Source organism: Neofelis nebulosa, chromosome 2, assembly GCF_028018385.1.
Source record: "Neofelis nebulosa isolate mNeoNeb1 chromosome 2, mNeoNeb1.pri, whole genome shotgun sequence".
In the NCBI taxonomy this organism is placed as follows: domain Eukaryota; kingdom Metazoa; phylum Chordata; class Mammalia; order Carnivora; family Felidae; genus Neofelis; species Neofelis nebulosa.
The window spans coordinates 104,610,011-104,632,209 of NC_080783.1; the positions used below are offsets into that span (position 1 = coordinate 104,610,011).

At 52.0% G+C, this 22,199-nt stretch overlaps 1 protein-coding gene across 2 annotated transcripts in view; it reads left to right on the forward strand.

Annotated features, from left to right (window-relative positions):
• The window catches only part of GLI2 (GLI family zinc finger 2), a 256,037-nt gene that overhangs the window by 131,713 nt on the left and 102,125 nt on the right, over nucleotides 1–22,199 (forward strand). Inside the window, exon 1 of one of the 2 annotated variants that reach the window (XM_058715541.1) lies at nucleotides 3,948–4,067. The exons of the other annotated variant lie outside the window; for it this stretch is intronic. The gene's annotated coding sequence lies outside the window, so the exon portion shown is untranslated. Of the gene's footprint in view, nucleotides 1–3,947; nucleotides 4,068–22,199 lie in introns of those variants that run through there. 2 annotated transcript variants of the gene reach the window in all.

Below are 22,199 nucleotides of genomic sequence, written 5' to 3' on the forward strand. Positions count from 1 at the left end.
GGGTACGATGCGAGAGAGGGCTTCCGGAAGCAGCCATGGGGCTGGCTGTCAGCTCCCGGCGTGAGCTTTGGTTTTCATCGGTGCTAACAGTTACCTGCTTCTTCAGGCTGCAAAGTGATTGGAGCCCTACGTGCAGCCTTTGCTGTGGCTGGGCTGTTGGAGCAAGACTTGGCTTAGACCGCTCACAACATGGCCTTATTATTGGTGAGGGGTCTTCGTGCATGAGGTCAGCAGGCCAGTGAGAAGACAGTATGCCCATTGGTGTGTTGAGAGGGGCCACTGGACGACCCGGGAAGTCCCAGGTTTGCTTTGAGTCCCCGTGAGAAGAGCTATCACAGATACTTCTCTGGCAGGCACCTGCTCCCCCGCTGTACCCCCAACCCACTTAGGCTCCGGCCAGGACCATCTGCCCATCCGTGCCCTCCCCTCCCCCAACCCCAAGAGTACACACAAGCCAGCCCTGCTTTTAGGATGACTTTCTGCTTTGCTCCAACCACCGGGACTCAACATGAGTAACACACCAGTCTTCGTTCTGTTTTAATCGAACGCTTGCTGGCTTTCAGTCTGCTTAACTCCTAAGCGCTGTAGTTTCAAAATAGAGGTTTTAACTGCAAACATGCCGTATTCTAGCCACATGATGGGTCACCTCGGCGGCTGCACGTTAACCTGGAAACCTACCCACGATACATTATTTAGTACATTATTTAGAAGAAACACTTGAGTTTCAAATCTTCGGCTTACAAAATGCGGAACGTTGAGAACACAGCTCATTTATAAGCGGGAACTGCCTGTATTCAGAATAAAATGAAGGCTCTGATATGCCATGTTCTTCTAAGGCACAGATAAGCCACAGGAGAGTGAGGCCAGGGTGGCCCAGCCAGGAAGGCCCGAAGAGGGGCCAAGGGCAAGAGGGAGGGTGTGGGCCTGCAGGCATCTTAGGGTGAATGTAGAGGCCAGTCGGGCAACAAAATGACCTGTATGTAGGGGGTGACGGAAGAAACGGGTAGATATTCGTGGCTAGTAACTGGATTTGGACATCATGTACTAGATTTTGGTGAGCCCAGGTTCTAGGGTGTGGAGATCTGGTGTCGGGGTAAGAACCTGTCAGAGGAGGCTCTCTGAGGGTAGAGTGGAGACAGGAGGTTTGTCGAGGACCCTCGAGGCCGCTGCGGGGCCTGCACACACAGGAGGGAGGTGGGGAGGCTACTTCCGGGGAATGTGACTCTGGGAGGTTGCACCCACCTGGAGAGAGCACAGAGGTAGGCTGGTTTCGCTGCCTGGCTATGCCTCCCACTTTTGCTATTTCTGTTATGGGCTCCCTCGGGCAGTTTGAAATGACCCTCTGGGCCTGTGAGTCCTGCTCTGTGCAGACCGCTGAGTGTCTGCATATCTGAGACAGAGGTGACAGGTAGGTTGCCTGGGGGTGTCTCCACGTTCCCTTCCTTGTGGCAGGCATTAACACAGCATGGCTTTTGCTCCCTCTGGGGCACTCGTAAGTCACAGATGGGATTTGTTTAAACTCCCCCAAACCTGGCCAAGGAGAACGAGCTCAGCGTCATGGCTGCGTGAGGAAGGCCTGCATGGAAGGAGCACACACCGTGGGAAGGAGTGTCTCTGGAGATGGTTGTGGGGCCCTGAAAGCAGCCTCCTCCGTGTCAGTGATACCCCCCACTCTGGGCCCTGAACGGAAGCCCGGAGGGGAAGGCTGATGATGTCGGGGATTCTGCCCCTTCAGGCCACCCTCACTTGCCTCCGTGAGTCATATCAGGAGTGGGTGCTGGGAGATGGGGAGGGCTGGATAAATGCAGCCTGAGCTTCTAGAATGCCTGAAGGTGTAATGGTACTACTTTTGGAGGCTCCAGAATGGCCACATGCCCTAACCCGAGAGGAATCTCACTGGATGCGCATGCAAAGAGCTGCTAGGCCGGTTCCTAACTGTCTCCATATGACCCCCTGCCCCCACCCACACAATTGCCGCCTGACTCCTTTTGGAAGGGTCACGATTCCACGGTGTCCTCAACACCAAGAGGGAAGTGTGCACTCTGGGCACGGGTTCCCTCAGGACAGGGACAGAGGCGCTGTTCCGTCAGCTTCCAGCCTCCCGGGGCCCTTCGCTCCCCTGAGACTGAGGCAAAGTTTGGGTCACTTCCCTTGTTTTCCTTTTGTGGGCTTTGTGGTGCCATTTGAGGCGGTACCACCCAAGAAGGGGTCTGCTTTTTAGTTTTGCTGACTTAGGAGGTTTGGGGATGAGCTCTTTGTGTAATCGACTGAAACAAACCTCTGACCCCTTTGCAACTCCCCAAGTAGCGTCTGGTTTGGCCATCTCCTCCCCAGCTTGCCCTCCGCAGGAAGCAGCCTTGACTCAGCTCAGAGGAAGTGCATTGGGGCTCACACGCTGGGATCCAAGGAACCCAGCTCCGGCTAGGCAGGGGGCCTGGCCCTGTGCTCTGTGCCAGATGCTCTCGGTGTGCGCGCAGGCAGGTCGGACCCTCTCCCTAGACCCAGCACCCCTCTTCAAAGGAAGGGGAGAGCTGAGGGGCAGGGGTGCTGAGTCCAGCCTGACACCCTGTGCCCGAGGGCAGAACTGCCTGGACTTTGATGACTCCTTGTTCCTTATGCCGAGGGAGGGAGGCACCAGTGCATTCGAAAACGGAGGGAAGCCATGGAGGCCTGGGCTGCTTCCTGGCTTAGGAGTGGGTCCCCTAGGCTCCACCCCCTCTGTAAGAGACCAGTCTTGCTTTCAGGGCCTCAGAATGTGCTCCTGAAGGTGTGTGTGGGAGGGCTTGGAGCGCCAGGGGCCAGGGTGGGTCAGGGCATGGGAACGGGGTGGCTGGTTCCTCCTCCAGGTCAGGCCTTCCCCCCTCCCTTTCTGTGCCCGGTTAGAGCTCAAGCATCTTATACTTATGTTAATTCCATGACTTAAGGCAGAACCTCCCTTTTGGGGACCTAATGAATGTCTGCTTTCGTATTCTATTCTCCACGCCTTGAGACCAAATGGGAAAAAGGGTACAGAATGTCACTGGGGGTGGAGAGTGGTAAAGGTGACAATGATATTGACCCCTCCCCACCTCAGTATTCCTCTTGCTCCTTTGGCGGAAAATACACTATCCTCCTGGCTCAGCACCTGGCAAGTGGGGGTGGAGGCGGGAGGGTGGAGACTGAGCAGGATGAGGGCTCCTGGTGGACCTCACCTGGTGAACCCCCACCCTGCAAAGCGAGCAGCCAAGGCTCCAACCTTCTGTGTGATGGCAACTCCTGCGCAAGGTGCTTGCCATGTCCCCCCTTCCTGTGAAAGGGAAAGGAAGGGTGGGAAGTGGTTTTCCGCAGCCCGAAAAGGATTCCACATTCAGAAGACTGAAACTCAATTAGTGTCATTTCAGCTTGTTGGGGATGGAGTCAGGTCCTCTTGTGACCCCTGCGTGTGAGGGGCCACCCTGCTTGCGGGGACTCTGCTCCTTCGCTTTGTGGCTCTCAGTGTCTGCAAGGAGCTGCAGAGGGAACCAGGTAATCTTCCAGAAGAGGCAGGAGATAGTGGGGAGGGGCTGTGAAGGGGGGGGGCAGTTATGTCTTTTTCACAACCTCACTGTGTACCTTGTACAGGTCACCCTCCCCCCTGTGGGCCTCAATTTCCCCATCTTACCCAGCAGGCCCTCAGGTCCAGATGTCCCTAAGGTCCCACCCTGGCCCTCTTTTGGGGCTGCAGAGCTGGGAGCATGGGGCACCACGGTTACCCAGGCTTTGGACCCTCTCCCCGGGACAGCCCCTACCCTGGAGGACAAGCAGGTAGGCCACTTCTCCCAGCAAGAAGGTTTACTGCCCAGCAGCCGCAGCCAGATCCCCAGCCTTTACATTAGTGAGCGAGGGAGAGAGCATTTCCTAAACCCTCCGCCGCCCGGTCATAAATGATTCATGCGGCCCCACCTCCCGCCCGCCCCCTCCCTCCCGGCGGCCACTTGATGTTCCCTCCCGCCGCTCCATCCCACGGCTCTCGGCGGCCTCCAGACCGGTGCCCTCCCAGCACTGCCGCCCCATCAGGCGGGGTCCCTCCTCCCTCCCGGCCACGCAGGGTAAGTTTAAGGAGAAAGGTAGCTTTCCTGCCACGCTTCAAGTGGAAATGAGGAGGCAGCCGCGCTTGTCTGCACAGGCCTGGCCTGCGCTTTCTGCTCCCTGCGCCTTCCCCTAGTCCGAGTCCGCTGCGCTCCAAGTTTGCAGCTCCAGAGGCAGGGGCTCGGCTGGGAGGGAGGGAGGGAGGGGCGGTGCGTGGTGGGGAAGGGAGCTGGTGGTCACAGCAGGGAGGGCAGGGGAGGAGGGAGGGGAGGACCCTGGACCCTAAGGACAGAACTGGAGGAAAGTTAAGTGACTCAGGCTGCCGGATGGGGACTGATGGGGTTTGGGGGGGGGGGGGTGCGGGCGGTGAGAGAATTCACATCCTTGGCCACAAGCGTTGTCTTCCCCTGCTCCCCGCTCCCGACAGACGCACTACTCCTGGCCCCTCAAACTCTTGGGGTGCCAGCCAGAACTTTGAACTGCGAGTTTCTTCTGAAACATGGCAAAGCCCAGCTTCTGAGAGCTCAGTCTACACCGCCTCAATTCCCGGTGGTCTTAGCAGCCAGGAGGACTCGAAGACAAGAATCTTTATTGTCTGCGGAGCCTCAGCTCTGAGGAACACGTGTGTGTTAAATCTGAGCTTCCCTGGGGAAGGTGCTGTTTTCACATGAGGAATGAATTGGGGGAACGTTGCTTTCAGGAGAGAAGGAAACAAAGTCATACTCAAAAAGAATGTTCTAGAGGCTTGGCAAAATCTGGAAGACACTTTTCTTCATCATCCCTCCTCTTTCCTCCTGCCCTTTTTGTAAAACCTCTTTTAGATTCTTCCTTCTTTGGGCTTCCCAGAAGCCCTTGCTTGGCCTGGCCTTCAGGGGATCCCTGGGGCTCTAAAAGCGAGGGGACTTGTCCCAGTGGGGTGGTGCTGCCCCTAAGGCCTTGTAAACTGCTACCTGGCTAGACAAACAGTCTCAGGAGAAGGACAGGCAGGGAGGGAGGCCCCCCTCAACCCCCTGCCTTGCAGGGACTGGTTCCTCAGACATTGGTATTTTCCTTTCACCAGTTGGAAACAAAGTTAGGTCAGGAGGTAAGGCCTTCCTGGTGGCTGCCTTGGGGAAACGGGGACAGCGACCACAAATCAAATCAGAGTGACCGTGCTAAAGGAGAAATGGCTGGAAACCCTCAAGTAGTAGATCATAGGGCAACAGCAGCTGTCAGCTGGGAGGGCCCTCCCCTGGATTCTGGAGGGGAAGCCATCAGGGTGTGGGCATCCTCTGGAGGTGGGGGGCGTGGGGGAGAGAAGTCACAACCCCAGGACTGGTGAGGGACAAGGAGACGGGCCACCTGATGTCGTAGGCATCCTCAGAGCAGCAGGAAGGACACGACCAGGTGGTAGTGTAGGAAAACCCCTCTAGCCGCCATGTTGAGATAGGACTGGAGGCCATGGAGGGGACCACGACCGGGCCTAGAAGAGATGACCCTGGCCTGGACTGGAGTGGGGGCAGAGAGGGAGCAGCACTTCCTGCTCTGTCAGGCTGTTGGTGAGACTTGGGATGGCTGTGGTCAGGGGGCTGGGCCCTGGGACTGACGGTGCCTCAGCATTTGAGTACGAAGTGCCATTTGGGTATAATGGACACAGCTCAGTCTTGGACATTTGTGGTTTTTAAACAAATCATGATCCCCACCTTCCAAACAATTTAGTTTTTTTTTTTCTAGCCAGCCCCATCACAAACTTTTGAAGCATGAAATGAATTTTGCTGGACCCTGCCAATAGGATCCTTTCCCTAGATAATGGATTTTATGAAATAGCTATAATCCTCCCAGGTAATGAGTGAAAGCTACACTCTCTATTTGGACCCAGCATCCCTCTTCCTGATTTATGATATATTGGTTAAAATAGTAAACTGATAGCACTCACAAAATAGTCATCAATCATCAGGCAATGTTGCTGAAACTATAGAAAGGTTTCCAGAAGTGAGATGCTGGAAGCCAGCGGAGGAACACTTTGGCAATCCCAGAAGCATAAAGCGCCTTGAAATCAAATCTGTATTTGTATTTTGAAATCAGAGGAACGGAGCAGCTAAGGAAGGAAGGAAATGTAAGCGAGCCTATTTTCAGAGGTGAAAGGACATCCCCTCCTGTGCTCCAGACTGCACCGCAACCCCCCCGCCCCCGCCCCCGGCTTTCTCCGCTTGGTTTAGTAGTTTGTTTCTCTTTCTAAGTTTTTGGGGGAAATCTCCAAATCCTAAAACGTGTAAGTATGTTGGGCTAAGACTACGTAATACGGAGTTTTAAGCAAAGTCTATCACAACAGTGCGAGTGGCGCCTGTGCGTGTCGGCAAAGGTGGGTTTGCAGAACCCGCACATGCTCGTTGGTGCCTGGAGAGGTTCACGTTCTGAAGGAAAGCACAAGGTTTGCAACACTGTTTTCGTGGACTCGCCTCTGTCTCTATGGGGTATTTCAGGGCTGTAGATTACTCGTATTCGTTGACTGAGTGAGCAAACCCAGTGGTGAGAACTGTAGGGATGATGCGTAGTGTCTGAGCTACTCCCCCATTCTGCAGGTGAGGAAACTGAGTTCTGTGGTTGGGAGCAACTTGGCTCGGGTCTCACAGGATCAGAGCGGCCCCCGGCCCCCGGGCGGTTTGTAGGGAGATTCGTTTTGTACCAGAACTGAACTTCACAGGTGACTTTGACTCACCCCACTGTCAGCTGAGTGCCAGCTTGTCGTTGGGGGGCAGGGTGTGGGTCGGCGGCCCTGGACGCCTGTGGTGAGATTGTGCCTCTGCCCCTCCAAGTACTGCTGAGGTGACTCTGCCGTGATTCCTCCAAGTGGCTATGCCATGTGCCGGCTCTAGACCCCGCTCCTGCCCGAGGGCCATCCCCAGCTCCCGGAGCCCCAGAGCCTGGGCATTTTCCGCAAGTCCTACAACCTACTTGATGGTCACCTTCCTCCTCTGTCACACCAGAGACTCATACAGAGAACGGCAGACAGCGGGAAGGGACTGCTCGGGGGTTTGAGACACAGTTGTCAACCCCGTCCTTAAGACTAGGATTCCCAAATTGAGGAAGGCAAATCATGGAACTTGGAGAAATAGACTGGAAAGAATGACTCATGGCCATACCAGTCCCGAACTAACGGGAGAACCAGGCAATTTTTTCCTCAGCTCTGTCCTTCAGGCCCGGGCCACTGGGCTTTAACACTAGCTCAGCTCCTGCAGGAAGCGTTCCCTGCCTAGCATCCACAGCCAAGGCTGACTGGTGCTCCCAGGGCTTGCCCATCAGAGCCTTGCCCCAAGGTCAAGGCTCTCTTCCCAGAGATAGCATCCTCCTTGCATATCCCACGTCTGCACTAAGCTGGGCCTTATGGGTGCTCCCTGAGATTTTGCTTCCTGGATGCATAGAATGGGCTGGCTTCTTCTCTGAAGGAAATGGAGGTGAGGCTTTCCCTCTAGGGATCCTGGCAGAGCTGGAGATCCCTGCTCCTGGAGCCCGCACACACCCAGGCGTCCCCCACGCTCCTTCTGCCCAGTGCCTCTGTGCTGACACCCAGCCAGCCACACCCACCCAGGACAGAAACTTTTCTTTCCTTCTCTGCACCTGGGCTGTCAGAAGGTGAGTGCTAATCAGAGGCTGATCTGTGCTCTTATAGGTGCAGGTTTGCAAAGGACGTCTTTTGTTCTTGTTAGAGTAGCTAACCTCTAAATCTATTTAATACCCCTTCCCTGGTTGTCCATCATTATGACACATGATTTTCCAAAGGATTTACTATTAGTTAGCAGCACAGGGCTTTCTCCCTGGGGTAGCAGCTACTTGCGGTGAAGAAAATGCATGTTCAATGTAGCAATTTGTCTTTTTTTATATATTTATTATAAGAGTAAATGAGTTATTGTTGGAGACTTCAATATTATTGCAAATTAGGTGCTGCACACGGGGCTGGGCCCATTTATTATGTTTCTCAACTCCCACTGCAAGCACACCGGTTCAGGAAGCAACGGAGGGTTCCGGGCCTTCCAGGGTGAGCACAGGCAGACAGCATCGCCCGGTGCCAGAGGCAGAGGAGGTAGGGAGGGGAGCACAAAGTTTGTCAGTGTGCCAGGTGGTCATCGGCGGGCAGACCGACCGCTGGAGGAGGCCGTGCATGACCTGAGTCCATCATTCCAACCCCCTCGACCTCCTCTATGCCCACATCTGTGGTCAGGGAGGTGAGGGTAGAGACCTGTGCTCAGAGTCAACCCTTCAGCTATGACCACGGAGGCCCGGTCTGGGTTCTGATCTGGGGTGAGCGCCCCGAAGAGAGAGTGGTGGCTGGAGTAAGCCAGCCTACAGCAGACGCAGCTCCCCCCAGGGGCCGGGCACAACGACAGACCCCTGCTGGGGTGCTGTGGCTGCCTGGTCCTGTCCATTAGTCACCTGCTCAGTCCAGGGGTAGACACAGGGGCTGCAGGGTGCATGTAAGAGAGTTGGGTCCTTGCCCACCGGAGGTGAAGTCCACATGGCAGGCTCAGCCATGACAGACTGTTGATGCCAAGGGACCCCAGGTGCAGGCTGTGGCACATTGCCATTCCCGGAGCCCCAGGACCTGCAGGGAAAGCCACCTAGCCCAGTGGTCAGGAGCCCAGGCTTCTGGTGACCGACTGGCCCAGACTGGAGTTCTGGTTCTGTGTCACCTGCTGTCTGCATGACCGTGGACAAGATGCTAAGCCTTGCCCTGACCTTCAGTTTCTCATCTGTAAAGCAAGGCTGATCATCCACAGCTATCGTTGGGATTAAATAAACCTACGTCCCTGAAACATTCAGCACAGCGCCTGGCCCATAGTAAGGGCTCAGAAGTGGTACTTGTTCAAAGACTACTCAGTGGGCTTTTCAGAACATGATAGACTAAACTTTAAACATCAATTATGCACTTCATTTGATTGCAGTAGTAGTCTACGTGAATGACAGACAAGAAACATCACCCAGAAAAAGCTAGCGGTAACGTTCTGGAACAGGTGCTGGCAAGTCTTCTGTGCCCATATATTACACACAAAGGCCCACGTCCCTTTTTACAAAATGAGATTGTATTGTATTTGTTACTTCATTCACCCACCAATGCATCCTGCCTCCTTAAAACCCCTTGCCATTCAAGTTCTTGTAAAGTTGCAATCCTCAAACCTCTTGGTCTCAAGACCCCTTTCCATTCTTAAAAATTATTGAAACCTCCGAGGCACCTGGGTGGCTCAGTCGGTTAAGCGTCCGACTTCGGTTCAGGTCATGATCTCACGGTTCGTGAGTTTGAGCCCTACACCGGGCTCTGTGCTGACAGCGTAGAGCCTGCTTGGGATTCACTGTCTCCCCCCGCCCCCTCTCTCTCTGTCCCAGTCTCTCTCTGTCACTCAAAAATAAATAAATAAACTTAAAAATATATGTATTGGAAACTCCAAAGAGTTTTTCAGGAGGGCGGGGAGTTTATATCCGTTGATACGGATTTATTGATATTTAGAAATTAAAACTGAGAAATTTAAATATTTTAAATTTATTTGAAAATAACAGTAATAAGCCCATTTCATGTTACTGAAAATAACCCATAACATGTTGTGAAAAATATTTTCCCAAACAACAAAAACATTAAAGAGTGGCATTGGTCTCCAATTTTACACATCTCTTTACTGTCTTGCCTAATGAAGGTAGCAATCTCTTATCTTTCCAGCATTTGATCTGTTCCATGGTAGCCTCTGGGAAACCGGCACTGTCCAAATAACATCTTAGCATAAAGATAGTTTTGGCTTTGTGGATCTCCTGAAAGGGTCTCAGGGATCTTCAGGGGTCGCCAGACTACATTGACTACATTTTGGCCCCCTTTTTAATGGCCTGCAGGGTGGTTTTTTTTGATATGCCTGCGGCTGGCTGGGCTGTGAGCAGCCCTCCAGTGTCAAGGCTCACGGGCCCCTCATCTGACCACACCCCTGCCCAGGGGGACTGTACCCTTGCACCTCCCTCCCCATCACTGGAAAATGGGATGTAAAATCTCGGTTGTTTGCAGAGCATGTGACCACTGCGAACACCTTCGTGTCTCCTCACAGTCACCTTCCGGTAGACCGCCTGGGGTCCTCAGCTGCCCCAGCACCTTGCCTGGGTCCCGTAGACCTCTCTGTCTGGAGGCTGCTCCAACCGAAGAAGCACTAAGCCATCCTGCAGCCCACCGCCTGCAGACCCTGAAGCTCCTGCCTGTCTGTCCCCACTCCAGAGGGCTCCGGGCCACCGGCCACCATCCCAGCCGGCCTCCAGAGGGCCAGAGTGACCGCATTCAACCCTCGGTGCCTCCTTTCCAGAACCGCCCCTCAGGTCAACAGAGCCCAGTCTGTGAGGCTCAGTAGCTCTGTGCGACAGCCCGTTTGCCTTGGCTTTGGCCTGATTTCTCCACTGGCCGGCCAGCTCTTTTCAGAAATTGGCTGGCGTGTTTTGAAACTTTATTTTTTCAAAGAGAAAAATTCCTGGACCTGTAGCAAGCGGTGGGGGGAAAAAAGTTATGATAATAAACGAAAGAACCAGTAGCCAGAGTAGAATAGCGAGAGGCTGGAGATACTGAACGTCGTCAGAGAAGAGTATAGCTCACCCGTCAGGAGAGAAGGCTAATGGTGGGGGGCAGGGAGCCGGGGCCCCCGTGTGCATGTGGAGCACAGACTGTGCTTGGCTTCTTCCTGCGTCAGCGTTTGGGGAAAGACAGATGTGCCCGGAAGCGGGCCTCACTCCCGTCTGTGTAAGCAGGGCCCACGTAGAACGTCTGCGGGCGGCATCTATCATCCATGACCTGTAGCATTTGTACTTGTTGTTTATGGTCTCTTGGCATGCATTGTTTTCTCGAGGCTGAAATATAGCACGCTAATGAGGTATCTCTCTGCTCAGGAGGATGCAGGCAGCTTGGAAAGACGCCTCGGCAGCGTGCTGACTAGTTTGTCAACAGCTGCACGCTGTGGCAGCTGCTGTCCTTGCGAAGAAAAAGGAATGGGAGGGGTGCTCGGAGACACCCCAGCTAGGGCCTGAGGCCCCTGTGCCGGTCTGTCCCGGCCGGGGAGGGGGGGGGGTGTCTTTCTTAAGGATATTTGTTGGTCCCAGGGCCAGTCCTCCCTAGGAGGAATGGGGCTGAGGGATGTCAGGCAGACCTGGCTTTGGGTCCTAGCTTCCCCACTTTTGTCCTGACGCCCTCTCCTCTCGGAGCCTGTCTCCTCATCCAGGTGACGCCCACCACTGCGGGTCCTATGAGACTTGGTGGGGGCCTGGGGTCCACGCTGGGTAAAGGGCAGCTGGTGCCCGTGCCTGGCATGGGGGCTGACTTTGTGCACGCGAGCTCCCTCCCAAGCTGGGACCTGGGCACAGGGATGGGCCGCGCCTTGTCAGCAGACGGTGTGTGAGCAGGGTAGAGGCTGAGTCAGAATCTCCAAGCTGGTCCTGGGCCCTGGCAGGCCCCGTGTGGACTCGGGAGCCTGGAGAAGTGGACCACATCTAGAGGGAAAGCTTGAGGAAGGACTTTTGGGCTGGACGTCTTGGCCTGGGTGTGAGAAGGGCTGCTCGCTTGGAGGGAGGGTACATGGGGAAGGACCTAAAAGAACCGAAGTTCTTTTCGTGGGGCCATGGCCCGTGCAGAAAAGGGGATGGGCTCGGAAGCAATCTAAGGACAGTTTTCGAGAGGGAATGTTTCCTGGGGCCAGAAGAGACGGGGTGGGTGCAGCGTGTCCCCAGCAACCCTCTCCCCGCTTATAGCAACAACTACAGTAATAATAGCCGCTCCTGTTTATTGACCGCTTGTCGTGGCTCAGGCCCTCTGCAGACACCATCCCCTTTCCTCACGATCGTATGAGTGTTATTACCTATCAGTTCTGTGCCATCAGTCACGCTCCACATCCCAGGAGGATTCTAATGGAATTCTCCATGCTGATTGTAAAATTCACGTGGAAGAGAAAATAATGCCAAAGGGCCAAGACCGCTTTGCAAAAGACGACGGTGATGCGGGGTCGGGGGGGGGGGGGGGGGGGAGGGGGGTGGTGAGGGTGGGAGGCCTGCCCTACCAAACGTTAAAGCATGTTATAGAGCGATTACAGCCAGGCATTGGATCAGAATGGTAAGTCCCGAAATTGGTAAAAGTACAACTGGGAATTTAGTTTGTTTTTTCACTGTCCTATAGGTAGTATTAAAGTAATAGGTTATAGGGAGCAGAAATTTAAATCCATACTTCATAGGCTTTAAGTAAATTGAAAATGCTTCTAGAACGGATTAAGAAAAAATCCAACTTAGGAGAGTGAACTCCTTCATTCACCCCCGCCCTCCGGCTGCCACGGGAATCCCTAAGCAAGACACAGAATGGGAAAGCCATAGATGGACACGCTCGACTGTATCGGGATTGCATACTTTTCTTCTGACCTTTTTGTTACAGAACTCTTCAGACATTGAACAGAGCTGAAGAAATTTTACATGGAAATTCCCAGCCCCTGATTTTGCCGTTAACATCACCCACCCCCCGCCCCGATCCAACTGTGTCTCTCTCAGTCTCTGTTCCCGCTGATTTTTGCTACATCCCAAAGTAGACTGCAGCCATCAGTAAAACTGTAACCTTTCGTATGGAAAAGATGCCATGAACAACGTTCAGACAAGTAACAGACTGGGAGTGGCGTCATGTCTCACATATGTGACACAACGGAAGGACAGAAACCTTGACAAAACAAAGGAAGAGAGTGCCCAGTTTTTTAAAAAATAAGTAACAAATAGGTTAATTAGTAGAAGATAAACATAAGGAAATGTAAGTTAAGCATAAGGAAGAAGCCCCTCAACCTTCTTAGTATCTAGGGAGTAGTCATCAAATTGGCAAAGACTTAGAAGTTTAAAGAAGGGCAGGATGGGCAGAAGTGGACCCTCTCCTCGGTTGCCGGGGGAGTGTCAGCCGTGCGTTCCTTCTAGAGGGCACTTGACAGCGTGTGAGACAAATTTAGAACCCCCTGAGACCCAGCAGTTTCCCTTCTCGGGATCAGTCCTGGAGGAGCAGTTGTGCACGTGTCCAGTGAGGCATGGGTGGAAAGGTCCCTTGTAGCATTGTTCAGAACAACAAAGAATTGGAAACAACCCAAACAATCCAGAAATGGTTAAGCAAACTTTGGCATTTCCATCTTGAGGAATAACACGCAGCAGGTAAAAGTGAATTCGATCTATTCGTTCTGACGCAGGATGATCGCTAAGAGACGTTGGTAAGTGAAGCATGAACAGAACACAGCTATTAGCATATAGCTGTTGCTTGTGCAGTGAAACGTACAGAAGCTTATAAAAATAACAGCCAACTTTTATTGGGTCCTTGCTGTATCAGGCTCTTTGTGTCTGTTATCTCTTCCTCAAAATAAGACTAGGTGGTACTGTTATTCCCATTCTACAGATGGGAAAGTGAGGGGGAGCTTTGCCAGGGTCCATCCGAGCTCCACCTAGCTCCAAAGCTGTTAACTCTTTTTTTTTTTTAATTTTTTTTAAATGTTTATTTATTTTTGAGAGAGAGAGTGAGACAGAGTGTGAGCGGAGGAGGGCCAGAGAGAGGGAGACACAGCATCGGAAGCAGGCTCCAGGCTCTGAGCTGTCAGCACAGAGCCCGACGCGGGGCTCGAACTCACGGACCGTGAGATCATGACCTGAGCTGAAGTCGGACGCCCAACCGACTGAGCCACCCAGGCGCCCCAAAAGCTGTTAACTCTTTACAACACGTTGCCTTTGCCCAGACATGGAAAAAAAAAATGGTACCTGCACACAGTAATTGCTCAAACTTAATTCCCTCCCCACTCCCTGTTTTCAGATTGTTGCGATTCATTCAAATTAGATATTCAAAAGAAGGAGCACGCGCAGATCAAACAGACTGCTTAGTGGCAAGCTGGGAGGAGAAGGCAGGGAAACCTTCAGAGGCAGTAATGCTTTGTGAAGGGGCAGGTGAGGATTCAGGGCTGTGCTTCCTTCTGGAAGTTACCCAGGATGTCCCTAGTGTCTTGCTGGGCGTGCTCTGACCTGAGGGGCTCACAGAACAAAGCCTTGATCAAACAGCCACGCCTCCCCCTGAAGCTCCCTGGTACATTCCTGCTACAGCGACCCGACCCGTGAGATCACATCTAGTCAGAAGTGTGAGAAGGAACGTCCCTTCCTGTGGTTTGAAGTGTTCAGCAGAGCAATGAGTGGGGGTGACAGGTGAACGGGCAGGGCTTGTCTTCTGAGGCTTTGTAGCTGGCTGGGGAGAGCGAGGTGGAGGAGGGATGCAGGCAGGTCAGACGGCAGAGCGGGTACCGTCTCGGGAATGGCCTTTCTCTGTGGGGCCCGTGGGTGACCGGTCTGGCTGGCCCGTAGGGAATGACACTGATGGCCCCAGCTGAAGCAGGCTCTGGAAAGCCCCTGAGGTCATTCTGGGGTGGGCCAGTGTCGGGGACAGGCAGCTGGCGTCCTGGCCAGTGTAGACCCCCTCAGCAGAGGGTGTGCTTCAGGGCCCTGTGGGCATAGCCCCTTCCACGGCCTTCTGCTTAATTGTGGATCCATTAAAGAGCCCCCGCCCAAATCGCACAGGCTTCAGGCCCCACGGAACCTGGACCTGTCGCTCACACAGTGGGCAGTGGTGTGTCAGGAGCAAGAGGTCTGAGGAGGCCTGGCGAGGCCTGGGCATGTGGCCTGGGACGGGCTGGGCCTTGGCCCTGGCTGTACATCTGCCCAAGGCATGACCCAGCCCCGACAGTGTGACCATCAGAGAGGGAGGCTCTGCTCCCGAACCCCGCCAGCCCTGAGAGCGGCCGGCTGACCTCTCGCCTGTCCCATGTCAGTCTGAACTTCCTGAGGTCACGCTGCAGACCGGGTGGACAGATCCCGCATCACTCGTGGATTCCTCCAGGGGCCTACACGCGGACACTTGAGACATCCTTTAAGGACACTCTTTTTGATGAAGTTTAAAAATGACTGCATCCTTCCAACAGCTATTAGAATATAGCGTGCACACAGTAAAGTACACGCATCGGAAGTGTGCAGCTTGGTGAACACGCTCGTGTAAACCAGCACCCAAATCAAGGAACAGACAACAGCCAGCATCCCAGAGCCCCTCGTGTCCGCTCCCCGACTCTACCCCTGCGGCAGCCGTGGTCCTGACCTCCGACAGCCAGTCCTTAGAGAAATGGAATCACGCAACATGTGTCCTTTTTGTGCCTGGCTTCTTTCTTATGTTTGGGAGATTCGTTCGTGGTGTCACATCATGTTGTAGTTTGTTTATTCTTTGTTGAATATTCCTTTTCTGTGAACATAGCACAACATATGAGCTGTTTTAGTGGCGATGAACATTTGGGCCGTTCCCCATTTGGGGGCTGTTCTGTGCTGCTTGTGAACATCCTCGTACAGTCTTGGTGAGTGTACGTGCTCATTTCTGCTCATTTCTGCGGAGGCCCCACCCAGGAGTAAAACCGCGGGATCCTAGGTACGCGTGTGGTCAGCTTCCGTAAATACTGCCAGTTGTCCAAAGACGTTGTACCAGTGGCCTCAGTTTTGATACTGGAATTTGCTCGTGAAAGGGTATTTGTGTTTTTTAAACCCTTCTGTATCAACATCTAGGGAGGCTGTTGAGGATGCGGTGATATGCTGGCCGAGCCTGGGTCTCTGATGGGGAATTAACGAATTGTAACTTCAGTCAAATAGACTGGGGGAGTGGTCACTTACACACTGGCTCACTCGCTCGCTCGTTCGCTCACCTATTTGTTCTTCCTTCAACCACAAACAGTCACTGTGGCCTCCTCCTGCCAGGGGCTGGATGAGAAGGAAAGAGAGAATCCTTTCCCCTTATGATATTACAGTCAAGCGTATTAGTTACTTTTTGTGGCCAATAATGGCTCTAATGGAGGAAGACCGTCTCTTTATACAAATAATTAAGACTAAGGAATGCTGCATAAACAGAATCATGGGTGTAGTAAAGTCACTTTATAGTGTTTAAAGACTTGGCTGAATAAAGGGGAGAGTTTAAATAAATTAATCTCCCTGGGATGAGACAGCGTGAGTGCCCTAAAATGATATTTATGAAGAAACTTCATGACATAGTGCAATGCCAAAAAAACTAAAAGCAGAATATGGAATCATATACACGGTATGAAACTTATTTTTAAAATGCATATCCTATAGCAAAAAGAAAAGAGCAGACCTGGTTAATTTTTCTGGTTTCAGAATCTCTTCTGCTTGAAGCCCTCTGAGCTCCCTGCTTCCACTGTCTTGTGCCGTTCGGCACCTTCCTCCCCACACCCAGGTGCCGGCATGGAGGGGCGTAGGGTGTGTGTTTGGCACTGCACCGGGGCCTTGCCAGAGGTCACCTCCCGGACCCCTGTGGTAGATCTGGTTCCTCAGCCATCAAAGGCAGGGACTTCCTTTTTTATGGCTTCTGTGTGTCCCTGTGCCTTCCCGTGGCCAGCTTTGGCTTAGGCAAGAGGCTTTTAGCTGGACACTGCCCTGCCTGGAGGAACTCACAGAGAAAGGAGGGAATTGGCAGAGGATCTGGGATTAGGGCGAGCCTGGGAAGGGCTGGAGCGTCACCTGCAGCCGAGACCGGAGGGGCTGTGTACCCATCCTGGGAGCATGACCTTGGCCGTGAATGGGTGTGGTCAAGTTTGCATAGTAGAATTCTTGAGCTGGTGGGGAGGGAGAGAGAAGCCCGTTAAGACCCTGTTGCAGGCTCTGTCCAGGTGGGAGATCCCCGGGGATCCTGGGAGAGCATGGTTCCCAGTGGTGTGGGGGTGGGTGGGGGGAGCTGGCATCAGTAGGCTGGCAGGAGGAGGGCTGTGTAGACCAGGGACGGCACCCCAGGCAGGCCGCTCTCTTAGGACGCACACATCCACTAGCTGGCCTCTTGCTGCCGTCCTGCTGCTGGCTAGACCTCTGAAAGATTATCAGGCTGCAGTCTCTTAACAGCCCGGGGCTGTCACCCTACAGTAACCCATAATTACTATTTAGGAGTTTGTGGACGAAAACCAGTAGATTCCGATTCAGTGTGTTAAACTCTGTTTGCACGCGCCCGCGCTAATGAGGAGCTTTTAACCCACCAGAGCCACCCGGCCACGGGAGGGGGACCCTTCAGCCAGCAGAGCAAAGCAATCATTTTGTTCAGCATCTAGCTGAGCTTCCACAGCCTGCTGTATTTCAGCATTTAGGATCTTAAAAACCGGCTAAAATGCCCATATGGAGAAATGTGTGTGCATTTTCATATGTCGGCAGATCGTGCTGGAGATGGGGGATAGGAATAAATTAGCACATCCAGAGATCCTGCTCCAGCTCCCAGCACCCCCCTCTGCGTGCACAGTATTGCGCAGGCTGAACAGGCGGGATGAGCCTGACTTTTCGACCTTCATGCCGACCTTCACGTCTTGGGGGCTCTTGAGGGGAAGGGGAAGGGGTTTGCTTTAAGGATGCTGAGTGGGAGGGATGAGAAAGCAGAATATGTTTCTGTCTGCGAACAGGCAGCGCTGAGTGGACACCACTTCTGAGTCCACTGCCCGCACACTTACTACCATCACTGTGTTTTACGTGAATCTCCAAGAGCCCGGCCGTGGGGGCTTTGCTAGTTGGGAATTTTAGTTAGAGACTTGGCCAAACTTAATTACTTTCCATGCAGATTTAAAGCAAGAGGCCTCTTTCTTGGAGCACCTGGGTGGCTCAGTCGGTGAAGCATCCGACTTCGGCTCAGGTCGTGATCTCATGGTTTGTGAGTTTGAGCTCCGCATCAGGCTCTGTGCTGTTAGCACAGAACTCCTTCGGATTCTGTGTCTCCCTCTCTCTCTCTGCCCCTCCCTTGCTCACCCTCTGTCTCTCTCTCTCTCTCTCTCTCTGTCTCTCTCTCTCTCTCAAAAATAAATAAGCATTAAAAAAAATTAAAGGGGCTCCTGGATGGCTCAGTCAGTTAAGTATCCAACTTCAGCTTGGGTCATGATCTCACGGTCTGTGAGTTCAAGCCCCGCGTCGGGCTCTGTGCTGACAGCTCAGAGCCTAGAGCCTGCTTTGGATTCTGTGTCTCCATCTGTCTCTGCCCTTCCCCCACTCATGCTCGCTCTCTCTCTCTCGCTCTCATAAATAAATAAACTTAAAAAAAAAAAAAAAGCAAAGGGTCTCTTAATTTTCTCCCATCTTTTCCAGCCTGTGACCAGCCTCACATCCCTCCTTACCACCTGGCATCCTCTGCCCCTCCTTCCTGCCCCTCCTACACTCAAGCCCTCTTTTCTCCTCTGCCCTGGACCCCCCAGTTCTGCCCTCAGGAGGGGAAACCAGGTCATATATGTGGTTAGTCACAAACAAACACAAACCTTGTTTTGCCCCACTACAAGGCAAAGCCTTTGGTTTTTCTCTCCATGCCGTGGAACACCTCAGACAGCAGGAATAAGCCAGGAAAAAAGCAGGTAGGAGCTAGGTTGGGACAACTAAGATATCTGCAGATGAGCGAAATTGTAAATGGCTAAGTTATGTCTTTCTCAAGCTGAAATTGATTTGTACTGATTTCGAAAAGTAAAATTTTGGTACTTGAAGTGAAGTTGAACCTAATTTGGTGTTAAATCTCTGTTTTTAGCTGTCACGGTTGCACAAAACGCTTCCAGTTGGCTATATGGACTGAAATATAGATATTTCTTACTCCAAGAAGCAAAATATGAGATTGGCCTTTTTTTTTTTTTTTTAGCCATCCTTAAAAGGCAACACCTGATAATGGAAAAAACTACTTGTGTTACCACAATAACACGACCTCTCTGAGCCTCAGTTTCTGCATCTGTAACGTGGGGCTGAGGCACTGACTGTGCAGGATATTTAGTAGGATTATCTGAGCAAGTGCACGCATTGGGTGTCCTGGTATGGTCACTTCCTCACTCAGAAGACCTTGAATGTGGTGCTCTCAGGGAAGGGAGCCCAGATTCAGAGCTTCTGGGCCCTACTACCTAGTGCCCTGTCAGAGTTACCCAGGCCTCACCCAGAAGGCTGGGACTGTGTCTCGCTTGGGGAAGTCCCACCCCACCCTGGGTGTGAGAGGGCAGGGGGGAGGAGGGGAGAGGGTGGAGAGAGGGCAGATGTAGCTGGCGGCAGGGCAATGTGTAGTCTCCAGGGAGAGCACGGAGCTCCCAATGACCTAGCATCCAAAGACAGTTTGCTCAAATGCTCTGTTTCTTCCTGCTTCAGTTCTGGGAGATTATATGTTTCTAGGATCTTATCCATTTCTTTTTTTTTTTTTTTTTTCACGTTTATTTATTTTTTTGAGACAGAGAGAGACAGAGCATGAACAGGGGAGGGTCAGAGAGAAAGGGAGACACAGAACCCGAAACAGGCTCCAGGCTCTGAGCTGTCAGCACAGAGCCCGACGCGGGGCTCGAACTCACAGACCGCGAGATCGTGACCTGAGCCGAAGTCGGCCGCTTAACCGACTGAGCCACCCAGGCGCCCCTGGTCTTATCCATTTCTTCTAGGTTGTCCGATTTGTTGGCATGGAGTTTATCATAATGTTCTTACAACTGCTTATATTTCTGTAGTGTTGGTCATTTCTCCTCTTTCATTAGTGATTTTGTTTGAGACCTTTCTCCTTTTATTTATTTTATTTTATTTTATTTTATTTTATTTTATTTATTTATTTATTTGAGTTTGGCTAGAGGTTTATCAACACTGTTGATATTTTCAGAGAACCAGCTCCTGGTTTCATTGATCTGTTCTATTGGTTTTTTTAGTTTCTATGTCTTTCATTTCTGTTCTAATGTTGATTATTTCCTTTTTTCTGTTGGTACGGGATTTTGTTCTTTCTTTTTATTTATTTATTTTGAGACAGAGACAGAGTGCAAGCAGGGGAGGGGCAGGGAGAGAGGGAGACAGAGAATCCCAAGCAGGCTTCATACTGTCAGCACACACCCCGACTCAGGGCTCGAACTCACGAACCATGAGATCATGACCTAAGCTGAAATCAGAAGTCAGATGCTTCACCGACTGAGCCACCCAGGCACCCCTGTTCTTCTTCTAGCTCCTTTAGATATATGGTTAGATAGTTTATTTAAGATTTTTCTTGCTTCTTGAGATAGGCCTGTATTGCTTAGAATCACTTTTGCTGCCTCCCAAAGGTTTTTGGTCTGTTGTGTTTTCATTTTTGTTTGCTTCCATGTACTTTTTTTTTTTTTTTTAAGTAGGCACCATACCCGACATAGGGCTTGAACTCATGACCCTGAGATTAAGAGTTTCATGCTCTACAAACTGAACCAGCCAGGTACCCCTATTTCCGTGTACTTTTTGATTTCTTCTTTGATTTCTTGGTTGACCCATTCATTGTTTATTATTATGTTACTTAACCTCCATTTATTTGACTCTTTCCAGATTTTCTCTTGTGGTTGACTTCTAGAAGCCCAAGTGTCTAGATGAATGGATAAAGAAGGTGTGACACACACACACACACACACACACACACACACACACACGAATATTATTCAGCTATAAAAGAGAATGAAATGTTGCCCTTTGCAACAATGTGGCTGGAGCTAGAGAATATTATGCTAAGTAAAATAAGTCAGAAAACCACAAATACCGTATAATTTCACATATGTGGAATTTAAGAAACAAAGCAAAGGAAAAAAGAGAGAGAGAGAGAGCGCGTGCCAAACCAAGAAACAGACTCTTACCTATAGAAAACAAACTGATAGTTACCAGAAGGGAGGTCAGTGGAGGGATTGGCGAAAGAGGTGTTGAAGATTAAGGAGGCCACTTGTTGTGATAAGCAGTGGGTGACGTAGGGAAGCGCTGAATCACTGTATCGTCCCCCTGAAACTAAGATAACACTTATGTTAGCTATACTGGAACCACAATGAAATGAAACAAAAAATAAAAAAGCTTGCAGGGGGTCAGGTCCTTGGGGATAGAAGGTAATAAGGGACCAGGAGAGCCCTACAGGTTGATTCCAGAATACACTACTGTTCATATACAGAGTGGGGGAGATATAGCTTGGAAATAAAATAATTCAGCTTATTTCAGGGGTTCCACTGGACCGTGAGTTTAGAGCCAGTCTCTGGCTGGATGTGGCTGCCCACAGTGAGTTTGACCCTGGGGACCACTCACCTCTGGAAGAAGGAAGGTGGGGCAGCCCCAGATTTCATTTCAGGAGTCACACCCTTCGAGCCCAGGGCTGGGGTGCAGGGAGGGTGAGCAGGGCCAGGCATAAAAGGATGGGAGCCCCCAGTAGGCCTCAAGACACCTCCCCCACAGAGAAGGGGTGCAGGCAGCAAAGGAGGAAGCAAGGAGAAGGGTGTTCAGGTGGAAGGCACCTGGCTGGGGATGGGGTGGGGCCCGGGTTCCCCTCCAGTCTCACCTGTGAATGACAGGTGTCTCTGAAAGTCCCTTGGGTGCTCTGTGAACCTGTGACATGCAGCTGGAGGGAAGAAAAGAAAAGAAAGCCCCAGAGAGGGGCCAGGGGCTTCAGTCACAGTGCAGAGCCCACTCCCTCTAGGAGAGGCCTAGCCCCTCCTGCCTGTCTGTCACCTCCTTTGGGCTTCCAGTCCCTTTGGGAAGATCGGGATCTTACCACCTTTTGAGACATTCCTTTGTGGGTCCTACCGACACGGTCTGCTTCACCCTAGACCCTCTTGCTCACCTCCTGGACCGAGACACCTGGTCTGGCCTCACACCTGGGCTCACATCTGGCCCTAACTGCCTCTTTATTCCTTCTACCTTTTTAAAAGTCAAGGTTATTAAGGTATAATTTATGTATATGAAATTCACCCTTTTGAGGTATACAGTTCCATACATGTACTCAGTTGTGTGGCCACCACTATCAGTATCTAAAACAGTTACCTTTCCCCAAAATGTTTGAAGTTTTTTTTTAATGTTTATTTATTTTTGAGACAGAGAGAGACAGAGCATGAACGGGGGAGGGTCAGAGAGAGGGAGACACAGAATCTGAAGCAGGCTCCAGGCTCCGAGCTCTCAGCACAGAGCCTGACGCGGGGCTCGAACTCACGGACCGCGAGATCATGACCCGAGCCGAAGTCGGACGCGTAACCGACTGAACCCCCCAGGGACCCCTTCCCCAAATGTTTATCCCCTACCTTTGCATTCCGTCTCCCACCTCTTACCCACAGCCCCCCACAACCTCTGTTGTGTCTTCTGTCCCTGAAATTGTGCCTTTTCTAGGATATTAT